Source organism: Hyperolius riggenbachi, chromosome 6 (assembly GCF_040937935.1).
Source record: "Hyperolius riggenbachi isolate aHypRig1 chromosome 6, aHypRig1.pri, whole genome shotgun sequence".
Taxonomy (NCBI): Eukaryota; Metazoa; Chordata; class Amphibia; order Anura; family Hyperoliidae; genus Hyperolius; species Hyperolius riggenbachi.
Window position 1 is genome coordinate 175,916,200 of NC_090651.1, and position 21,393 is coordinate 175,937,592.

A 21,393-nucleotide genomic window follows, 5' to 3' on the forward strand; every position below is an offset into this window, starting at 1 on the left:
ATGTTGAAAACAGAACCCCCCCAATCCCTTCCCACCCCCCCCCCCCCTACAAATTACATCCGGCAACGTTCCCAAAAAAATTTTAAGCATACCATGGATCTACCATAAGTTTAATAGTGAATTTTCAACCAACATCAGACCACTTTTCTTTTAATACAAATGTGACATAGACCTTTTACTTTGCTCTTTTACTATTATAAGCTATATGTTGTATGTATATTTATGTGTATGCTTTTTATCAAGACCTGGTTAATCTCTGCTATTTATCATGCCCTTTTTTTATATATCTTTTTGGCAAATGTTGAAGTTACTGCTGTGTATCTGGGCCACCTCCAACATGGCGGCCCATCAGTACTGAGGACCAGGCATGCCTCTTCCAAGATGGCGGCCTGACTCCTCTTTAAAAGGGTAAGTCCTTGCAGGCTCCGCCCACTGATGATGCACTTCCTCTCTCTAATTGATGTCACATCCTGCACACTATTTAGCATGCTCAGACACTCTCTCCCTCCTCCTGACACACACCCTTCCCTTGGTCCCCCCCCCCCAGGTTTCTCCCAACCCCCACCCCTGTGTGGTTCTCCCCCCCTCCCCTCCCTCTCTCTCTATCTCTACCAAATTCTTTAACCCCCCCCCCCCACACACACACCAACACAGCCCACCAACATAACAATTCTATAATACAAAATACTGTACCTTTACTGTCAATATACTATATTATTTTGCACATGTTTGTCACTTAATGATTGAAGTTTTAAATGTAGGATGTATTATAGCAGAAACAATATACCCTCTGATCTCTGTCATTTGCAGCTGTAACTCCTTTTTCTATTGCCTGAGGAAGCGGGCGCTGACCCGTGAAACGCGTTGCTTTGTTTTATCTGGAGTTCGTTAATAAATAGACTGAATGTACAGTCGTGTTGTGTCTGCTTGGAGGGGGTAAGTCCACCACTGCCTCCTCTAATTACCAAGTTTTGGCTTTTAAGCTCCTTTAAAACCGCTTTTATCCTTTTGGCGCCTCTGTTCTCTCTTATATAATATTGTATCCACCCTTGGTGGAGGGTTGCGACCCTTTCTACTATCTACAGAGAGCGACTTCTTATTCCTGAGTGGGGTCAGGATAATCTCCCCACCTGCCTTTACAGTGGTTGCCTATTGGTGACCCATGTTTGTGAGTATAACAACTATTACTCTTTGTCATTACCCCCTTTGTCAATACATACTACACTATTGGGGCTCTTGGTGTTCCTCTGTTTATCTCGTTTGCAATACAGAGTAATGTACACGTGAGAAGTGGAACGAAAATCATACATGATTCCAAACATTTTTTACAAATCAATAACTGCAAAGTGGGGTGTGCGTAATTATTCAGCCCCCTGAGTCAATACTTTGTAGAACCACCTTTTGCTGCAATTACAGCTGCCAGTCTTTTAGGGTATGTCTCTACCAGTTGTGCACATCTAGAGACTGAAATCCTTGCCAATTATTCATAGCAAAACAGCTCCAGCTCAGTCAGATTAGATGGACAGCATTTGTGAACAGCAGTTTTCAGATCTTGCCACAGATTCTCGATTGGATTTAGATCTGGACTTTGTCTGGGCCATTTTAACACATGGATATGTTTTGTTTTAAACCATTCCATTGTTGCCCTGGCTTTGTGTTTAGGGTCGTTGTCCTGCTGGAAGGTGAACCACCGCCCCAGTCTCAAGTCTTTTGCAGTCTCCAAGAGGTTTTCTTCCAAGATTGCCCTGTATTTGGCTCCATCCATCTTCCTATCAACTCTGAGCAGCTTCCCTGTCCCTGCTGAAGAGAAGCACCCCCAGAGCATGATGCTGCCACCACCATATTTGACAGTGGGGATGGTGTGTTCTGAGTGATGTGCAGTGCTAGTTTTCTGCCACACATAGCGTTTTACATTTTGGCCAAAAAGTTACATTTTGGTCTCATCCGACCAGAGCATCTTCTTCCACATGTTTGCTGTGTCCCCCACATGGATTGTGGCAAACTGCAAACGGGACTTCTTATGCTTTTCTGTTAACAATGGCTTTCTTCTTGTCACTCTTCCACAAGAGCCAACTTTGTGCAGTGCACGACTAATAGTTGTCCTACGGACAGATTCCCCCAAGTGAGCTTTAGATCTCTGCAGCTCGTCCAGAGCCACCATGGGCCTCTTGACTGCATTTCTGATTAGCAATCACCTTGTTTGGCCTGTGAGTTTAGGTGGACGGCCTTGTCTTGGTAGGTTTACAGTTGTGCCATACTCCTTCCATTTCTGAATGATCGCTTGAACAGTGCTCCGTGGGATGTTCAAGGCTTTGGAAATCTTTTTGTAGCCTAAGCCTGCTTTAAATTTCTCAATAACTTGATCCCTGACCTGTCTGGTGTGTTCTTTGGACTTCATGGTGTTGTTGCTCCCAAGATTCTCTTAGACAACCTCTGAGGCCATCACAGAGCAGCTGTATTTGTACTGACATTAGATTACACACAGGTGCACTCTATTAAGTCATTAGCACTCATCAGGCAATGTCTAAGGGCAACTGACTGCACTCAAACCAAAGGGGGCGGAATAATTACGCACACCCCAATTTGAAGTTATTGATTTGTAAAAAATGTTTGGAATCATGTATGATTTTCGTTCCACTTCTCACATGTACACCACTTTGTATTGGTCTTTGACGTGAAATTCCAATAAAATTGATTCATGTTTGTGGCAGTAATGTGACAAAATGAGGAAAAATTCAAGGGGGCCAAATACTTTTGCAAACCACTGTATAACAAATGGTGTGCAGAGTACTATAACACCAACAGAGCAAAGACTGTACCAATTTTGCACTACCAATATAATTCAAAAAGTACAAATTTTATTGAACAAAAACCATAAAAACATTTAAAAGGGGGTCCTATGACCACTAGACAAAACCCATTATACAGACACATGATAATGTCATAACAATGCTTCACCTCATATAATGAATACTGCCTGAGATAACAATGCACTTTAACTTGAGGTTCAACAAGAGCCCCGATTAAAGAATGGAGACCCGGGTCATGCACTAGGAGCAAAGCAAAATAAGGTGCAAGTGCTTGAGGAGTTAAGGAAAAGAATCCATGATCTGAAGTGCAAATAGGCATATGCTCATAGACATGTTATTAATAAAGTATAAAAAAAATGGTCAAATAATGATAGGCAGACATGCAGTGGAACGTTGTATAACTACCAAGTGGTTAGGCATACTGTACCGGCCCAGAACTCCACAAGATGACCAGCTGTATGATAAGGAACTCAGGCTGAGGGAGGCATGAGGAGGCTCCACGCGTGGCGTGATCACTTCATCAGGAGCTGAGGATTGTGGGGTATTGTGATGCTTATATATCCAAAATCAATGACATAATTAGCCACTGCATGATAAAGATTAGCTGCATGTGTGAGGATCGCTCCGGTAAATTTGCCAGAACACTTCCGGTTGAGTGAGGCGCACAGAGCCACGTATGGCTGGGCGGCAGATGTCCTTCAGCGCAAGCCCGGAAGTGTCCAGGTAATGCGCGCTGGGGCTTAGCTACGGTGGCCCACTAGTCAGAGGAAGAGCCAAAAGGATGCCTATGCTGGTGCGCTACACAGCGTGAAAGACCACACCGGAGCGCACAGCAAATGAACTACGGTGGCCCCAGGGCAAACCTAAGCCTAGGGATGCGCTATGCATGATTAGCGTTGCCACTGTGTATAAATACACAGTAGAGCGCATAAATATGAATGCAGTGGCAAAAAAGATTAAAAACTATGTTCAATAAAGCTAAAGTATTTACCATACAATGAAATGCATATATATCGGGGCATTAATAAAGAATACACAAAAGAGGTCTCAGGTCAAAAAGGACCAGGCAAGGGTCTATGGCAGACATAAAATGATAAGAGTGCATATTAATATTTCCACATATCTGAAGCCAATGCAGACATGAAATCACACTGTATGCACTGGACTCCAACAGATTTATCATCATATACGAAAAAGTACAAATGTACAGAAATAAGTTTGCAAAATAAATAACAGAAAAAAGAGGAATAAGAATAAAAATAAATATGAGTCTTTATATACGGGGGGGCACATGATCAGCATCCATACACCATACAAAAGGGAACTATATAGATCAGCGTCCATTTTCAATCATAAGGTGCATTCCAAAAGGGAATCCCTTTAAGGGCTCGTTTCCACTAGGGCGAATCCGCATGCGGGCACTGCATGCGGATTCGCATACTTCATGTTAGTGGATGGGGCTGTTTCCACATGTGCGGCGTGCGGGAGCGATTTGGCGGCGGGCCAAATCTGCACGGCGGGACCCACAGTTTTCGCCTGCGTCGGGAATCCGTGCGAATCGCCGCTAATGTATTTAATAGTAAAAACGCATGCGTTTGTTACATGCGTTTTTACCCGCGATTTCGCATGCGATTTCGCACCTTTTTCAATGTTATTTTGCCCTGGCAGTGTCATGGTTAATTTCGCATGGCACCCTGCCATGCGAAATCGCACGCGAAATCGCGGGTAAAACGCATGCGGAAACGCATCCGCATGCGTTTTTACAAGCGTCGGAATGCGGGCGAAATCGCGTCGCACTAGTGGAAACGGGCCCTAATAGTTCACAAAAAAACTGTAGGATCCTGTGAATCCTAAATAAAGTTTTGTAAGGAAGGTCCATAGAGCACCAGGTACGGCAACCAGCAGGTAAACATTCTGTAGTATCTTTAGACACCACTTTAGGTCCCATGATGAGAGATGGATCATTCAGAGCTCTCCTTTATACCTATATACACACACAACCAACAAACACAAATAAAAATAAATACTTTTTTTTGTGAACTATTAAGGGGATTCCCTTTTGGAATGCACTTTATGATTGAAGATGGACGTATATATATATATATATATATATATATATATATATACATATATATATACAGTATATATATATACATATATATATACAGTGGAGGAAATAATTATTTGACCCCTCACTGATTTTGTAAGTTTGTCCAATGACAAAGAAATGAAAAGTCTCAGAACAGTATCATTTCAATGGTAGGTTTATTTTAACAGTGGCAGATAGCACATCAAAAGGAAAATCGAAAAAAATAATAGCAACTGATTTGCATTTCATTGAGTGAAATAAATTTTTGAACCCCTACCAACCATTAAGAGTTCTGGCTCCCACAGAGTGGTTAGACACTTCTACTCAATTAGTCACCCTCATTAAGGACGCCTGTCTTAACTAGTCACCTGTATAAAAGACACCTGTCCACAGAATCAATCAATCAAGCAGACTCCAAACTCTCCAACATGGGAAAGACCAAAGAGCTGTCCAAGGATGTCAGAGACAAAATTGTAGACCTGCACAAGGCTGGAATGGGCTACAAAACCATTAGCAAGAAGCTGGGAGAGAAGGTGACAACTGTTGGTGCGATTGTTCGAAAATGGAAGGAGCACAAAATGACCATCAATCGACCTCGCTCTGGGGCTCCACGCAAGATCTCACCTCGTGGGGTGTCAATGGTTCTGAGAAAGGTGAAAAAGCATCCTAGAACTACACGGGAGGAGTTAGTGAATGACCTCAAATTAGCAGGGACCACAGTCACCAAGAAAACCATTGGAAACACATTACACCGCAATGGATTAAAATCCTGCAGGGCTCGCAAGGTCCCCCTGCTCAAGAAGGCACATGTGCAGGCCCGTCTGAAGTTTGCCAATGAACACCTGAATGATTCTGTGAGTGACTGGGAGAAGGTGCTGTGGTCTGATGAGACCAAAATAGAGCTCTTTGGCATTAACTCAACTCGCTGTGTTTGGAGGAAGAAAAATGCTGCCTATGACCCCCAAAACACCGTCCCCACCGTCAAGCATGGGGGTGGAAACATTTTGCTTTGGGGGTGTTTTTCTGCTAAGGGCACAGGACAACTTAATCGCATTGACGGGAAAATGGACGGAGCCATGTATCGTGAAATCCTGAACGACAACCTCCTTCCCTCTGCCAGGAAACTGAAAATGGGTCGTGGATGGGTGTTCCAGCACGACAATGACCCAAAACATACAGCAAAGGCAACAAAGGAGTGGTTTAAGAAGAAGCACATTAAGGTCATGGAGTGGTCTAGTCAGTCTCCGAACCTTAATCCAATAGAAAACCTATGAAGGGAGCTCAAGCTCAGAGTTGCACAGAGACAGGCTTGAAACCTTAGGGATTTAGAGATGATCTGCAAAGAGGAGTGGACCAACATTCCTCCTAAAATGTGTGCAAACTTGGTCATCAATTACAAGAAACGTTTGACCTCTGTGCTTGCAAACAAGGGTTTTTCCACTAAGCATTAAGTCTTTTATTGTAAGAGGGTTCAAAAACGTATTTCACTCAATGAAATGCAAATCAGTTGCTATCTTTTATCTAAGGTTATTTTTTCGATTTTCCTTTTGATGTGCTATCTGCCACTGTTAAAATAAACCTACCATTGAAATGATACTGTTCTGAGACTTTTCATTTCTTCGTCAAAAGAAAAAAACTTACAAAATCAGTGAGGGGTCAAATAATTATTTCCTCCACTGTATATATATATATATGAATGAGATATATATATATATATATATATATAGATAGAGAGAGAGAGAGAGAGAGAGAGAGAGAGAGAGAGAGAGAGAGAGAGAGAGAGAGAGAGAGAGATAGAGATAGATATATAGAGATATATATATATATATATAGATATATATATATATAGATATATATATATATATATAGATATATATATATAGATAGATATAGATAGATAGATATATAGATAGATAGATATATATATATAGATATATATATAGATATATATATAGATATATAGATATATATATATATATAGATATATATATATATATATATATAGAGAGAGAGAGAGAGAGAGAGAGAGAGATATAGATAGATAGATAGATAGATAGATAGATAGATAGATAGATAGATAGATAGATAGATAGATAGATAGATAGGAGATAGAAAGAGAGTTTCCCTCCAACACAAAAAAAATTACCCACATACATATTTTATTTAAAAAAAAAATACAATTAAAAAAAAACAAAAACATAAATAAATAGTTACCCAAGGGTCTGAGCTTTTTAAATATGCATGTCAAGAGAGTATGTTATTATATTATTTAAAATTATAAGCTTATAAATAGTGATGGACACAAATTGAAAAAATGCACCTTTATTTCTAAATGAAATATCGGCACCATAAATTGTGATAGGGACATCAATTAAACGGTGTAATAACCGGGAGAGATGGGCAAATAAAATACATGAGTTTTAATTACGGTAGCTTATATTAATTTCAAACTATAATGGCCAAAAACTGAGAAATAATGAATTTTTTAAATTTCTTTCTTAATCTTCCTGTTAAAATGGATTTAGAAAAAAATAATTCTTAGCAAAATGTAGCACCCAAAGAAAGCCTAATTAGTGGCAGAAAAAACAAGATCTAGATCAATTCATTGTGATAAGTAGCAATAAAGTTATAGGCGAAGAATGGGAGGTGAACGTTGATCAGATGCATGAGATTTTCGGCACTGCGGTGCTGAACCGGTTAATAAACTTTTGGGTTGCTTTGGCTTTATGTTTTGGGTCATTGTCCATCTGTCTCATGAAACGCCACTCACTCAATTTGACTGCATTTAGCTGGATTTAAGCAGACTGTACATCTCTGAACAACTCAGAATTTGGCTGCTTCTGTCCTGTGTTATATCATCACTAGTGTCCCAGTGCCACTGGCAGCCATGTACACCTAAGCCATCACACTGCTTCCACCATGTTTTACAGATGTGGTATGCTTTCAATAATTAGCTGTTCCACGCCTTCTCCATAATTTTTTTCTTGCCATCATTTTAGTAGAAGTTGATCTTGGTTTCATCTGTCCAAAGCATGTTTTTCTAGAACTGTGCTGGCTTTTTTTGAGATGTTCTTTAGCAAAGTCCAATCTAGCCTTTCTATTCTTGAGGCTTATGATCGCCTTGCACCTTGCAGTGCACGCTCTGTATTTACTTTCATGCAGTCTTCTCTTGATGGTAGATTTGGATATCGATATGCCAACCCCCTGGAGAATGTTGTTCACTTGGTTGGCTGTAGTGAGAGGGGGTCTCTTCAACATGGAAATGATTCTGCGATAGTCTACCACTGTTGTCTTCCATGGACATCCAGGTCTCTTTGTGTTGCCAAGTTCACCAGCGCTTGCTTTCTTTCTCAGGATACAAAACTATAGATTCTGCTATGCATAATATTGTAGCACTCTCTCAGATGGGCTTTTTTCTGTTTTAACAGCTTAAAGTACTGCTGACCTGGTAGGGATTTTACTCTGAAATGATTTTATTACTGGTGTTGCGTGACTTTCACAGCACCATCCTTCCCCCTCCAGCACCCCCTTGTGACCCGTTCTAACAACATATATTATCGGGGAGGAAGTGACAGGTCTTCCTCCCCGCTGTAAGCACATAACTTTGCCCCCTCCACCTGCCGCTTTAGCTCTATATGTGTTTCACTGCACACAGGGAGTGTGTGGGTTCATGTTAATTAAGGTCGGAAGAATACCCGATCTCAATTATCACAGGTGCGCACACAGCACAGCTCCTCTGCTCGGTTTGTGCAGAGTAACACAAGGATCTAAAGCCGCAGGTGTTGGGGGCGGAGTTATGTGCACACAGCGGGGAGGAAGAACTGTCACTTAATATATCTGACATTACGATGATATCTGACATTCTGCCTCAGTCGAAGACTTTGAGCAGAACGGGGGTCAGAGTGGGCACAGGAGGGGGGAGGTTGGTGCGGTGTGCTAGTCGCAGCACCAGCAATAAAACAATATTAAAAGTTGAAGGGGTGGGGAAAAGAGGGTAAGCAGTACTTTAAGGATGGCTTTTTTCACCTGCATGGAGAGCTCCTTTGACCGCATGTTGTCTGTTCATAGAGAAATTGTCCACATGCAAGCACCACACCTCAAATCAACTTCAGGTTTTTTTATCTGCTTAATTGATAATGACATAACGACAGACTTGCCCACGTCTGCACATGAAATAGCCTTTGAGCCAATTGATCAATTACTTTTAACCCAACTGAATTAAAGCTGGAAGTTTGCACCCGAGTGATTTCATTTAAAATGTATTGTGGTATTGTGGTAATGTACAAAATGAATATATATATATATATATATATATATATATATATATATATATATATACATATACATACATACACACACCTCTATTCACTGTATATACAAACCTGAATTGTACTTACACTACTCAAGACCTAGGAATTCAGCTACAGTGCAACATATTACCAACACTACGCATGTCGTTTTCAGTGGACTGCAAAACTTTTCGTGATGTGATCAGCTGGAGCCCCAGACATATTTCCTACGTTTTTGCTTTTCTATGTCCTTTGGTGTAAATAATTAAAAAGCAGAAGGGCAACAAGCAAATGCATTTCTTGCTGGTTAGGATACTGTACTAGGTCACCATTTTTATTAAAAAATAAATAAAATAAATAAAATAAAAAATTACTGGCTAGCCTGTGTTATAATGTATTTTATTAACTTGTATTAGAACAAATGGCCTCACAGAAAATCTATAAAAGTTTAAAACACTTGAGTTATCTTTACTTTGTTAGTAGTAAAATGTAAAACCACTGGTGGAAAAATAGTTCAAAAGTAGAGTAATGTGGCAGCTGTACTCATGCGGAAATGAAGCTGGGCTCATCTTCCAGAGATCTCAAACAATCAATCAAGGGCAGGTGTTAAAGGGGTATGACCAAATCAAATATCACACATTAAGCCTTTGAACTCCAAAATTTACATGCACAGCAACTTGTAACACAGGCAGAAATAACAAATCCTAGCATAGTTAAAATAGATATTAGTGGGCAAAACACTGCAGCAGTGTTTGGCTGCATTCAAACTGTACCAGATGAAAAACTGATCAGTTTTCTGTTTAAACAGATTCGTTTCTTACGATTGGCATCAGTTTTTGATCTGGTCTTTCCGATCTGGGTTTCGCATTACCACCCTCTTCGTACCTGCCATTGTCACATTCGTGTTCCTCTACCCGCTAGAAACACCATTATACTGATGCCAAAGCTTCACCAAAAGCATCAGGCTACTATTGGTATGCAGAAGAAACTGGAATCTTCGCTGAGAACCAATGAGAATCCTTTCTATGGCCTAGTGCACACCAGAGCGGTTCGGCTGCGTTTTGCGATCCGCTTGCGGCTGCGGATATGCTTGGGTAATGTATTTCAATGGGCTGGTGCACACCAGAGCGGGAGGCGTTTTGCAGAAACGCATACTCCCGGGGTGAGGCATTTTTTGGATTGTGGATGCGTTTCTGCCTCAATGTTAAGTATAGGAAAAACGCAAACCGCTCTGAAAAAACGCCTGTTCAGAGTGGTTTTGCCGGCGTTTTTGTTACAGAAGCTGTTCAGTAACAGCTTTACTGTAACAATATATTAAATCTACTACACCAAAACCGATACACAAAACTGCAAAACGCTAGCTGAAATGCTACAGAAAAAGAAGAAAAAGCGTTTCAAAATCTGCTAGCATTTTGCGGATCTGCTAGCGGTTTTTGGTGTGCACCAGGCCTGACTGTGTTAAAGCTTTGCTATATGTGTAAATTTTGGAGTGCAAAGTTAAAGTGAACCTCTGGACTAAAAATCTACTCAGCAGAACTGCAAAGGCTTGGTGTTTCTTTAACAGTTTTACAGCATCAGAACTTTGTTTTTTCTTACCAAAGCATCATTTTTAGCTGCAATTTTTAGCTAAGCTCCACCCATCAAAGAAAAAAAACCCGGGCTTTTTTTTCCCTGATGCTGTGCAGAGCATGTTGGGATTTCCTATGTTGTTTTTCACGTTGCCTAGCAACTGGGAGAGGTGCTCAGCACACAGGACAGTTGGAACTGTGTCTCATGCTCCCTGTCACCTCCTTTCAACCAAAAAGATGGCTGCCATCATGAAATCAAACGTTTGCCTGTGCTTTTAAAAAACAGTGTGGGTAAGAGATTACATTACCTATTTTAATTAACATAACTAATGTAACTTACTGACAGTATGTTTGTTCAGGCTGGAGTTCCTCTTTAATGATGATAGGTGTTATATGGCAGCTTTTTCCATCTTTTGACCCCTTAGGGCCCATTTACACTTGAGCGTTTTGCCGTGATTTCGGCAAAACGCTCAAATGCCAGCGATTTTTAAAAGCGCTAGTGTAAAGAAAACCTATGGGCCAGTTCTTACTTGGGCGATTTGCGCTAATTAACGCAAATCGGCCCAAAACTGACAAAAACACGAAACGCAAACGCGTCGCCTGCACCATTTTCAGCCGATTTCCCGGCGATCACGGTTCAGTGCTATAGAAATGCTTTATGCAATCACGACAAAATCGCCACAGTGTTCAGTGATTTTTCTGCATGAAAATCGCGGGGGAAAAAAAAAATCACTCCTGCAAATATCACCTGCGTTTTGCGTTTCTGAGTGTGAATGGGGCCTTACACCTAAATTGATAGAATTTTAGGCAGGATTAGACAGAAAACATTGCTTTCCCACACACAGTACACATCTGATGAGCATGCTGGGGTACATGTCAGAGAATCAGACAAACCTGGCACTACTCTTACCTATGAGCAATGCTAAGGGGCAAAAAGTGAGCTTTAAAAATATATAAATAACCTGCTAAGCAATCCTGATAGCATTATCAATGCCACAAAGGTGTTCTTATTCAAAATACTAATAAAATTGTAAGTACATAATATCCAGAGGATCCTTAGGACTTTGACATATAAGTCAATATTTAGGACTGTTTTACATTGCAAATCGCAAATGTGATTTTTCTGTGATTTTAACTGTGCTCTAGGAAGAAAAGTACAAACGTTCAAAAATGCAACATGCAGGACATGCAATCAGGAAAAACCAAATTGCAACAGGATCTCACTAGTATAAAGGTGCCCTTACATCAGATGAAGTTTGGGCAGATTGACCAAGAGATCGATATTTTTTTTGAATCTGATCGGAGAGAGATTTGTTGCCTGCCCATAAACCGCAGGCCAATTCCCAATTGATTACAGAATTACATTTCTCAGGAATCGACCTTGTGACGCCTCATCTACCACCTCAACGGTATCAGAGCTGTCTCCCAAATGTAAAATGTGCCCCATGCAGTATACTTTACTTGTTTGTGTCTGCCGCTGGCTCTGCGCTCCCATGTGGTTGCCAGAGCACATTTTACACGTGTGCATGGGGCACATTTTACTCTAGGTGGGGCAGTGCCGGGGGTTCCATAGCGTTCGTCTTGATATCACACGCGTAACCGTCATGCACCCGATCAAGCATATTGGTCCTACTTCTTGCAGCATGTCCAATCGATGGTCGATCGAGCATTCTCTTGGGGGCACCGATTTTCATCCAATTATAATAATCGAATCAGATGGTCGATTGGCTGCCAAGTCGCCTGATGTCCTTGTTTTGTGATTTGTATACAAACGGAAACAGATCGCAAAACGCAATAAAACATTTGAAGAGTAAAACTACCATCATTCCGAAATACACTCAAAATAATCAGACTGGAAGCATTTTCTTCTACAGTCCAATCGGAAACCACTGAAACGATGTCTGAGCAAATGAATATGCAGGGAAATATTGGTTAGTCCTGCACAGGCTGCGCCATGCACATTTATAAATGACTGATCGTTTTAGTAGCAACCTACTGGAGCTGACTTGGAACAAAGGAAAGTATCAGTCTAATGGTGGCCATACATGGTACAATTTTTTCATCCAATCTTACCAATTCTATGTAATATAAGGAATTGCCTAAATTACCCTTTCAGTATATTCACTTAATTTACCCTTATACTACACAGAAAATGGTAAGATTGGATGAAAAAATTGTACCATGTATGGCCACCATAAAAGTCATCACAAACATAGAATGTTTTGGCGTTTTTGACCTGAGGACCATTAAAAATGAACTGCCCATGTGTGACTTTAACCCCCTTGCCGTTCCAATTCTGACAGCAAGGGGGCAGCACAGCACTTTTTAAAAAAAAAAAATTTTCTTTTAAATCACGTAGCGAGCCCAGGGCTCGCTACATGATAGCCGCTGACAAGCCGCATCCCCCTACCCACTCCGATCGCCTTCGGCGATCAGAGTAAGCAGGAAATCCCGTTCAGAACGGGATTTCCTGGCTGGGCTACCCCGGTCGCCTTGGCGACAGGGCGGGATGACATCATGGACGTCGGGACGTCAGAGGGAATCCCGATCCACTTCTCAGCGCTGCCTGGCACTGATTGGCCAGGCTGCACAAGGGGTCTGGAGGGGGGGGGGGGCACGGCGGGTAGCGGCGAAGATCGGAATATGCACGCAGCTAGCAAAGTGCTAGCTGCGTGCAGTAAAAAAAAAAATTGAAAATTGGCCCAGCGGGGCAGGAGAAATCCTTCTGCGCAGGTTACCCCGAGCTGAGCTCGGGATAACCGGCAAGAAGGTTAATGAACAAGAGACATACACACATACACTAAATACAAGACAAAGGCCTCTTTCACATTGCGACGTTAAAGTCGCACGTTAGAAAATGTTTCAATGCAGACAAATGCACAGCAATAGGAAGTCTATGCGACATTCACAGTGCACACGTTGCGTTTGTGTGTAACGTGTAGCAATATTATACAGTGCTGCATGCTGTGCATTATACGCGTTATTAGCTGCAGTGGACATGCTCATTAATGATTTGGAGATATACTTTGCATTGCCTGTATTTAGTACTGTATGTGCTGTATGCGTTAGTAACGATGCGGTGCGACTTTTTGCGCGAGTTGCGGTGAGACTTTAACAACGTATCAAACCGCAACATCGCACTGTGAAAGAGGCCAAAAAGTCAGTAAAAACAAATGCCAGTTGGAATTTTGGTTTATAAAGAATGACAAATGTTGTAGGAAAAACATTTTCATTAAACTCCCTTCTTGAGCTGAGAATTAAAAAATAAATAAATAAATAAATAGGTTTAACCACCTCTAATATTACAAAGCAACGATATAGAAGCAAACTGCCTTCAGTACAAAGACCGTGATCCTCAGATCAGTTGGGATTCATTAATAACTTCAGGTTCTGGGGTTTTTAGCCCTTAAAGTACCCTAACCTGGCTTTCCCCCCAAATATATTTTAGGCCTCTTTTACACTTAATCAGTTGCTCTCAGTTATAACTGGAAGAAAATTGATTTTCAAAGTAATGCCCATGTTTTCCTATGGAACAGTTCCCACTATACATACACGTTTTAACTGAAATCTTTTTCACAATGCACTGGTATAGAAAAAAATGCGTACCAAAACATACTAAAGCACACTAACACATACCAATGCCTTAAAGTGAACCAGAGACGAAGCACCCTCATGTATTTTACCATATATATCAGTGGGAACATTAGAGAAAACCCCTACCCTGCTCTCCATTTGATCCTCACTGCTAAAAGTGTCTGTTATCAGCTGTGATAAGAATCCCGGACTGAGCATTCAGTCTGGCTTTGCCGGGAATGATTATAGCTGAGTCATTATAGCAGAGCCACAAGGGGGCAGCTTGGGCTTGAAAAGACACCAGAGAAGACAGACTCAGCTATAATCATTCAGTAGCAAAGCCAGACTGAATGCTCAGTCGGGGATTCTTATCAGAGGTGATAACAGTCAGATTAAACAGAGAACAATGAAACAAAGAGCAGATTAGGTGTTTACTGTCATGTTCCCACTGATTTATATGGTAAAATACATGAGGGTTCTTCGTCTCTGGTTCTCTTCAAGTGTAAAAGAACCCTTAGTCCTGTTTTATTACTGGTGCTGTGACTGTCGCAGCACCATCCTCCTCTCTTCAGTGTCAAAAGGATATCCGAACTCAATTACCACAAGCCTGCACACAGAGCAGCTCCCCTGTGCGCTGTGTGCAGTTAATCATATCTGGAATTAAAGCTGCAAGATGAGGGGGTGGAATTAAAGTGAACCGAACATCATTTTTAACACCCAGGGCAGCTCTATAGCAAATTAAAAATGCATTCTAAAAATGTGGTTTATTAAAAAAGAAAAAAATTAATTTTACCTCATCTTTTTACATTTAAGGGTTAAAATAGGCACCTCTTCCATCAGTGAAAGGACTTGTGGATGGATGGAGAGCAACAGATGATGGAAGGCAGATAAGAAATCACCTCATTAGACTTAATTGACCTCAAACAAACCCCCATTGTACTTCAAACAGAAAACAGTCACACTTGAAGAATTTCACACCTAGCCTGGATAATGGCAGTGGAAAAGTAGCATGGGGTTGAGCTTCTGAAACATGGAAGCCCTTTCAGCTATTTGAAGCCAGGAGCTGCTTAGATCCCTTTAAGGACTGGCAGAGGGGAGGAACAGCTGACACTGACACACCTTGTCGCCCATAATCAATGAGGGACACAGGGGGCACTGGAGGGGGGGGGGATGGTGCACACACACACACACACCTAAAGCAATTTCCTACCTTTATTTGGTCAGCAGGTACCAGTCAGCCATCAAGTCTACTGTTATACACCTGATTGGCTGACTGGCACCTGCTGACCAAATAAAGTTAGCAGTTAGCATTCAGTTCAGAGGCAGTGGGGGTGAATTCTCTGGTGGCGAGAGGTCCAGGGCTCACCCGCACTTCTCTCTAGGCATCGCATGGTGGTTTGGGGGCCTTAGCCAGTGAAAGAGCCCGGGGCCCCCGGCTGTCGTGCGAACCAGTGTTTGTGTTACTTTAAGGTACCTGACAATTCTGACATGTCAGCTGTTCTGCTATTGATAAAGCAATAACTTTTTACCTATGCCGTCAAAGGGATACATTTTTTTTCAGGACAATCTAGGCTTTCTTTGGGTAATTTTTTTTAAAGTGTTAATTTCAAAGGCAATTTATTGAGGAAAATTAGGTGTAAATGTAAAAATGTACACTTTTTTTCATGTTTCCTAATTTTTACATGACAAGGGCCACAAAGTGTTTTAAATCCCCTCAAAATACATTATTATTTGGCTCGTCCCAGTTAAAATGATACCATATATGCCATGTTTCATCAATAGCTGGTCATGTAGCATACAATTATTGCCAGCCGTGCGTCTAATGATTGGATGCGATTGATTGCTAGGGCGCACAGTTTGGGGACCTCAGTGCTGTATAGATGCAATGCTAGGCAACAACATTTTGATGCATCTATATCCCATCGCTATGTGTGGAACCATTACAGGTAGTCCATGAATCTAAAAACGAACCCAAGTTGTGAGACCTATGGAAGCTGCTTTATTTCCTTTTAAACAATACCATTTCTATAGCAGTGCTGCTGATCTGTCTGGTCAATAGGGTCTGAATCACATACCGGAAACAAGCATGCAGCTAATCTTAACAGATTTGTCATAGACATCTGATATGCCTGCTTGTTCAGAGTCTATGGCTTAAAGTATTAAGGCTCATACACACATCAGACCATAGTCTTTGGAAAATGAAAAATCACAGACCAATTTTACCCCCTTCCATGTAGTATGAGAGCCATACCTACACAGTCTATTCTATGGAGCTGAACTCCCCATCAGACAGAAATCTTTGCAAGATGCTGCACACAAAGATGCTGTAGACATTCAAAAGATCAGTATCTGCAAAAGATCTGTTCCTGCAAAAGATCTGTTCCTGCAAAATGCATTCATAGTCTATGAGATCTGCAGATCATCATACACACCTTGTTTAACAGACATTCATCTGCAGATCAGATCCACCAGGATGGTTCTTCAGATCTGCAGATGATTGTCTGATCTGCAGATGAATGTCAGTTAAACAATGTGTGTATGATGATCTGCAGATCTCATAGACTATGAATGCAATTTGCAGGAACGGATCTTTGGCAGGAACATATCTTTTGCAGATACTGATCTTTTGTGTCTGTACAGCATCTGTGTGTGCAGCATCTTGCAAAGAATTTTTTTCTGATGGGGAGTTCAGCTCCATAGAAAAGACTGTGAAGTTATGGCTCTCATACTACATGAAGGGTGGTAGGATTGGTCTGTGATCTTTCATTTTCCAAAGACTATAGTCTGATGTGTGTATGAGCCTTTAGAGGCAGAGGATCAGCAGGACCGCCAGGCAATTTGCATTATTTAAAGGATACCGGAGCCCAAATTGAGAGGGGAGCAGGTGTGTATGGTGAGCTGTCCTGAGGCTAACCGCTCGCCCCATTCTCCCCCTCCAATCCTCCTAAATGCCCTCCGGCACCCTCTTCCTGGTCAGCCAAGGGGGGGGGGGGGGGGGGGCATCACTTTGCCTGTGAGCCCATTAATTTGGGCTCTGGTATCCTTTAAAAAGAAACAAACTTGTCACCCTCCATATACCTCTCACCTCAGGTCCCCTTTAAAGGACAACTGTAATAAGAGGGATATGGAGGCTGTTATATTTATTTCCTTTTAAGCAATACCAGTTGCCTGGCTATCCTGCTGATCCGTTGCCTCTCCTACTTTTAGCCATAAACCCCATCAACAAGCGTATGCAGATCAGGTGTTCCTGACATTGTTTCTGGTGTTAATCAGACACTACTGCAGCCAAATAGATCAGCCGGGCTGTCAGGCAACTGGTATTGCTTAAAAGGAAATAAATATAACAGCCTCCATTATCCCTCTCATTACAGTTGTCCTTTAAATGGGTTCTGTGGGGGATGTGCAAGAGAAAACCGGACACTTACCTTGGGCTTCTATCAGCCCCGTGCAGCGGTAATGTCCCACGCCGTCCTCCTCCCATCTGCCGTTCTCCGCCGCCGGCCCCGGTCTAAGCGGCATGGGATCCAACTGCGGCTGCGCTAGAGTGGCCGCGCACCCGCTCGCTTCCGCCTGCGTCATCGGAAGCTTACTGCGCAAGCGCAGTACAAGGCTCCGTTGTACTGCGCCTGCGCAGTAAGCCTCAGATGACGCGAGAGGAGGCACGGCAACACGCATTATTCGTCTGTATGTCAGACAAATAATAGCCCGGTGCCGGCTGCGGGGAACGGCGGATGGGAGCAGGACGTCGTGGGACATTACCGCTGCACGGGGCTGATAGAAGCCCAAGGTAAGTGTCAGTTTTTCTCTTCCACAACCCCCACAGAACCCCTTTAAGGCAGAGTTCCCCAACCCTGTCCTCAAGGCCCACCAGCAGTACGTTTTGCAGAAAACCAAAAACATGCACAGGTGGGGTAATTAGCGTCTCAGCACAGCTGATTAACTACCTCTGTGGATTTCCACAAAACATGCACGGTTGATGGGCCTTGAGGACAGGGTTGGGGAACACTGCTTTAACCTTTTCAGGACCAGCACATAAAACCCCCTTAAGGACCAGAGCATTTTGTTTGAGTTTAAATATCTTACTCAGTTTTTAGTCTATCCAAACAAATGAGATATTGTTTTTTTCAGGACAAATAGGGCTTTTTTTCTATACCACTTAATTATGTGAATGTTGGCGTTTTATTGTTTTTTAATGAGAAAATTGCACAAAAAATGTGTTCAAAAATGTACTTGTCTGAAATGTTCAACCAAAGATGTGTAAATATCTTGCATTAAAACATAAATTCTTTTTAAAATCTATTATTTCATGTGTTTCCTATGCATATATGGAGAAAAAATGCAAAATATTTACATATTAGGTACATTGTAGGGATTGTGAAAAACTGTGTAACTTAGCTTTTCAGTGAACAAAAGCGACAATGCTAGTGTACATCACTTTCTTGAAGCTCTAATCTACTGAAATATTAAAATTCCCGCCAAAATGACTTCATTCAGTAAACTAAACCGCCTGAGGTATCATTCGATGGGTGCACTAATACTTTTGGCTGCATAGATTATTGGTGAAATTTGATGGAATGTATGACAACAAAATGAAAAATGCATTTTTTTAATTGAGATATGTCAGTTCTTCTGCTTTTTCACGGACATACTTTGGAGTGTAGTAGAAATTCAACCCAGAAATGATTCAGTAATTCCTTCCGAATAAAACGATATCAGATATGTGGGGCTACATTGTTTTTATAGTTAAAAGCAGTATCCAGAAAACGTTGTCTAAAATTGAGCTTTCAGAGCGCATAAATCACATGCTTGTATTTTCCAGCATAAGCCGCTTACAATGAAGTCTGAGGTAAAAAGTCTGTCAAATTCCCGCCAAAATGACTTCATTCAGTAAACTAAACCCCCTGAGGTATCATTCGATGGGTGCATTGATCATTTTGGCTGCATAGATTATTGGTGAAATTTGATGGAATGTATGACAACAAAATGAAAAATGCATTTTTTTAATTGAGCTATGTCAGTTCTTCTGCTTTTTCACGGACATACTTTGGAGTGTAGTAGAAATTCACCCCAGAAATGATTCAGTAACTCCTTCCGAATAAAACAATATCAGATATGTGGGGCTACATTGTTTTTATAGTTAAAAGCAGTATCCAGAAAACGTTGTCTATAATTGAGCTTTCAGAGAGCATAAATCACATGCTTGTATTTTCCAGCATAAGCCGCTTACAATGAAGTCTGAGGTAAAAAGTCTGTCGAATTCCCGCCAAAATGACTGCATTCAGTAAACTAAACCCCCTGAGGTATCATTCGATGGGTGCATTGATCATTTTGGCTGCATAGATTATTGGTGAAATTTGATGGAATGTATGACAACAAAATGAAAAATGCATTTTTTTAATTGAGCTATGTCAGTTCTTCTGCTTTTTCACGGACATACTTTGGAGTGTAGTAGAAATTCACCCCAGAAATGATTCAGTAACTCCTTCCGAGTAAAACGATATCAGATATGTGGGGCTACATTGTTTTTATAGTTAAAAGCAGTATCCAGAAAACGTTGTCTATAATTGAGCTTTCAGAGAGCATAAATCACATGCTTGTATTTTCCAGCATAAGCCGCTTACAATGAAGTCTGAGGTAAAAAGTCTGTCGAATTCCCGCCAAAATGACTGCATTCGGTAAACTAAACCCCCTGAGGTATCATTCGATGGGTGCATTGATCATTTTGGCTGCATGGATTATTGGTGAAACTTGATGGAATGAAATGCATTTTTTATTTTGTTGTCACACATTTCACCAATAATCTATGCAGCCAAAATGATCAATGCACCCATCCAATGATACCTCAGGGGGTTTAGTTTACTGAATTAAGTCATTTTGGCGGGAATTTGACAGACTTTTTACCTCAGACTTCATTGTAAGCGGCTTATGCTGGAAAATACAAGCATGTGATTTATGCGCTCTGAAAGCTCAATTATAGACAACGTTTTCTGGATACTGCTTTTAACTATAAAACAATGTAGCCCCACATATCTGATATCGTTTTATTCGGAAGGAGTTACTGAATCATTTTTGGGGTGAATTTCTACTACACTCCAAAGTATGTCCGTGAAAAAGCAGAAGAACTGACATATCTCAATTAAAAAAATGCATTCTTCATTTTGTTGTCATACAGTCCCTCAAATTTCACCAATAATCTATGCAGCCAAAATGATCAATGCACCCATCGAATGATACCTCAGGGGGTTTAGTTTACTGAATGAAGTCATTTTGGTGGGAATTTGACAGACTTTTTATCTCAGACGTCATTGTGAGCGGCTTATGCTGGAAAATACAAGCATGTGATTTATGCTCTCTGAAAGCTCAATTACAGACAACGTTTTCTGGATACTGCTTTTAACTATAAAAACAATGTAGCCCCACATATCTGATATTGTTTTATTCGGAAGGAGTTACTGAATCATTTCTGGGGTGAATTTCTTCTACACTCCATAACATGTCTATGAAAAAGCAAAATAACTGACATTTCTAAATAAAAAAAATGCATTTTGCAAACGCTGGGATTTTGGGGGTGGAAAAAATTAAAATGTTGAGGAATGGTACACCTCTGCTGATTTTGTGAAATTTAGTGGAATTTTAGGGGAAACTATTTAAAATCTTATGGAGGAATGGTACTTCCGGAAACAATCTTTCATACACAGTCCAGGTTTTTCAGGACAATCTGTACAGTGATATCGACTGAGTACTCTCCTTTTCTGCTTAGAGCAAACCCTGCATCTTTTCTGTGGATATTCTTTGCAGGCGGTTGGTGGAATTTTTACTGGGTAATGTTTCCCAGAAAGTCTGGCAACTGCATCACTTCTTGTACTTGGGACTTCATCTGATGGTTCCAGCAGTGCGATAACTATGGTCTCCAGGAAAGACTTATAGGTACCACTGTTTGTGGACTTTTTGTGTAGTATCCAAGAATTAACTATGCCCACTTGAATTAAATAAATTGCAACCTTTTTATACCAGTACTTTGACTTGCGCAAGGCCAGGTGTGACTGTACAAGACGGTCGTTGAA

At 41.2% G+C, this 21,393-nt stretch overlaps 1 protein-coding gene across 1 annotated transcript in view; it reads right to left on the minus strand.

The window, feature by feature from the left end:
• The window catches only part of LOC137522612 (putative RNA-binding protein Luc7-like 2), a 556,548-nt gene that overhangs the window by 431,890 nt on the left and 103,265 nt on the right, over window positions 1-21,393 (minus strand). The window lies entirely within an intron of this gene.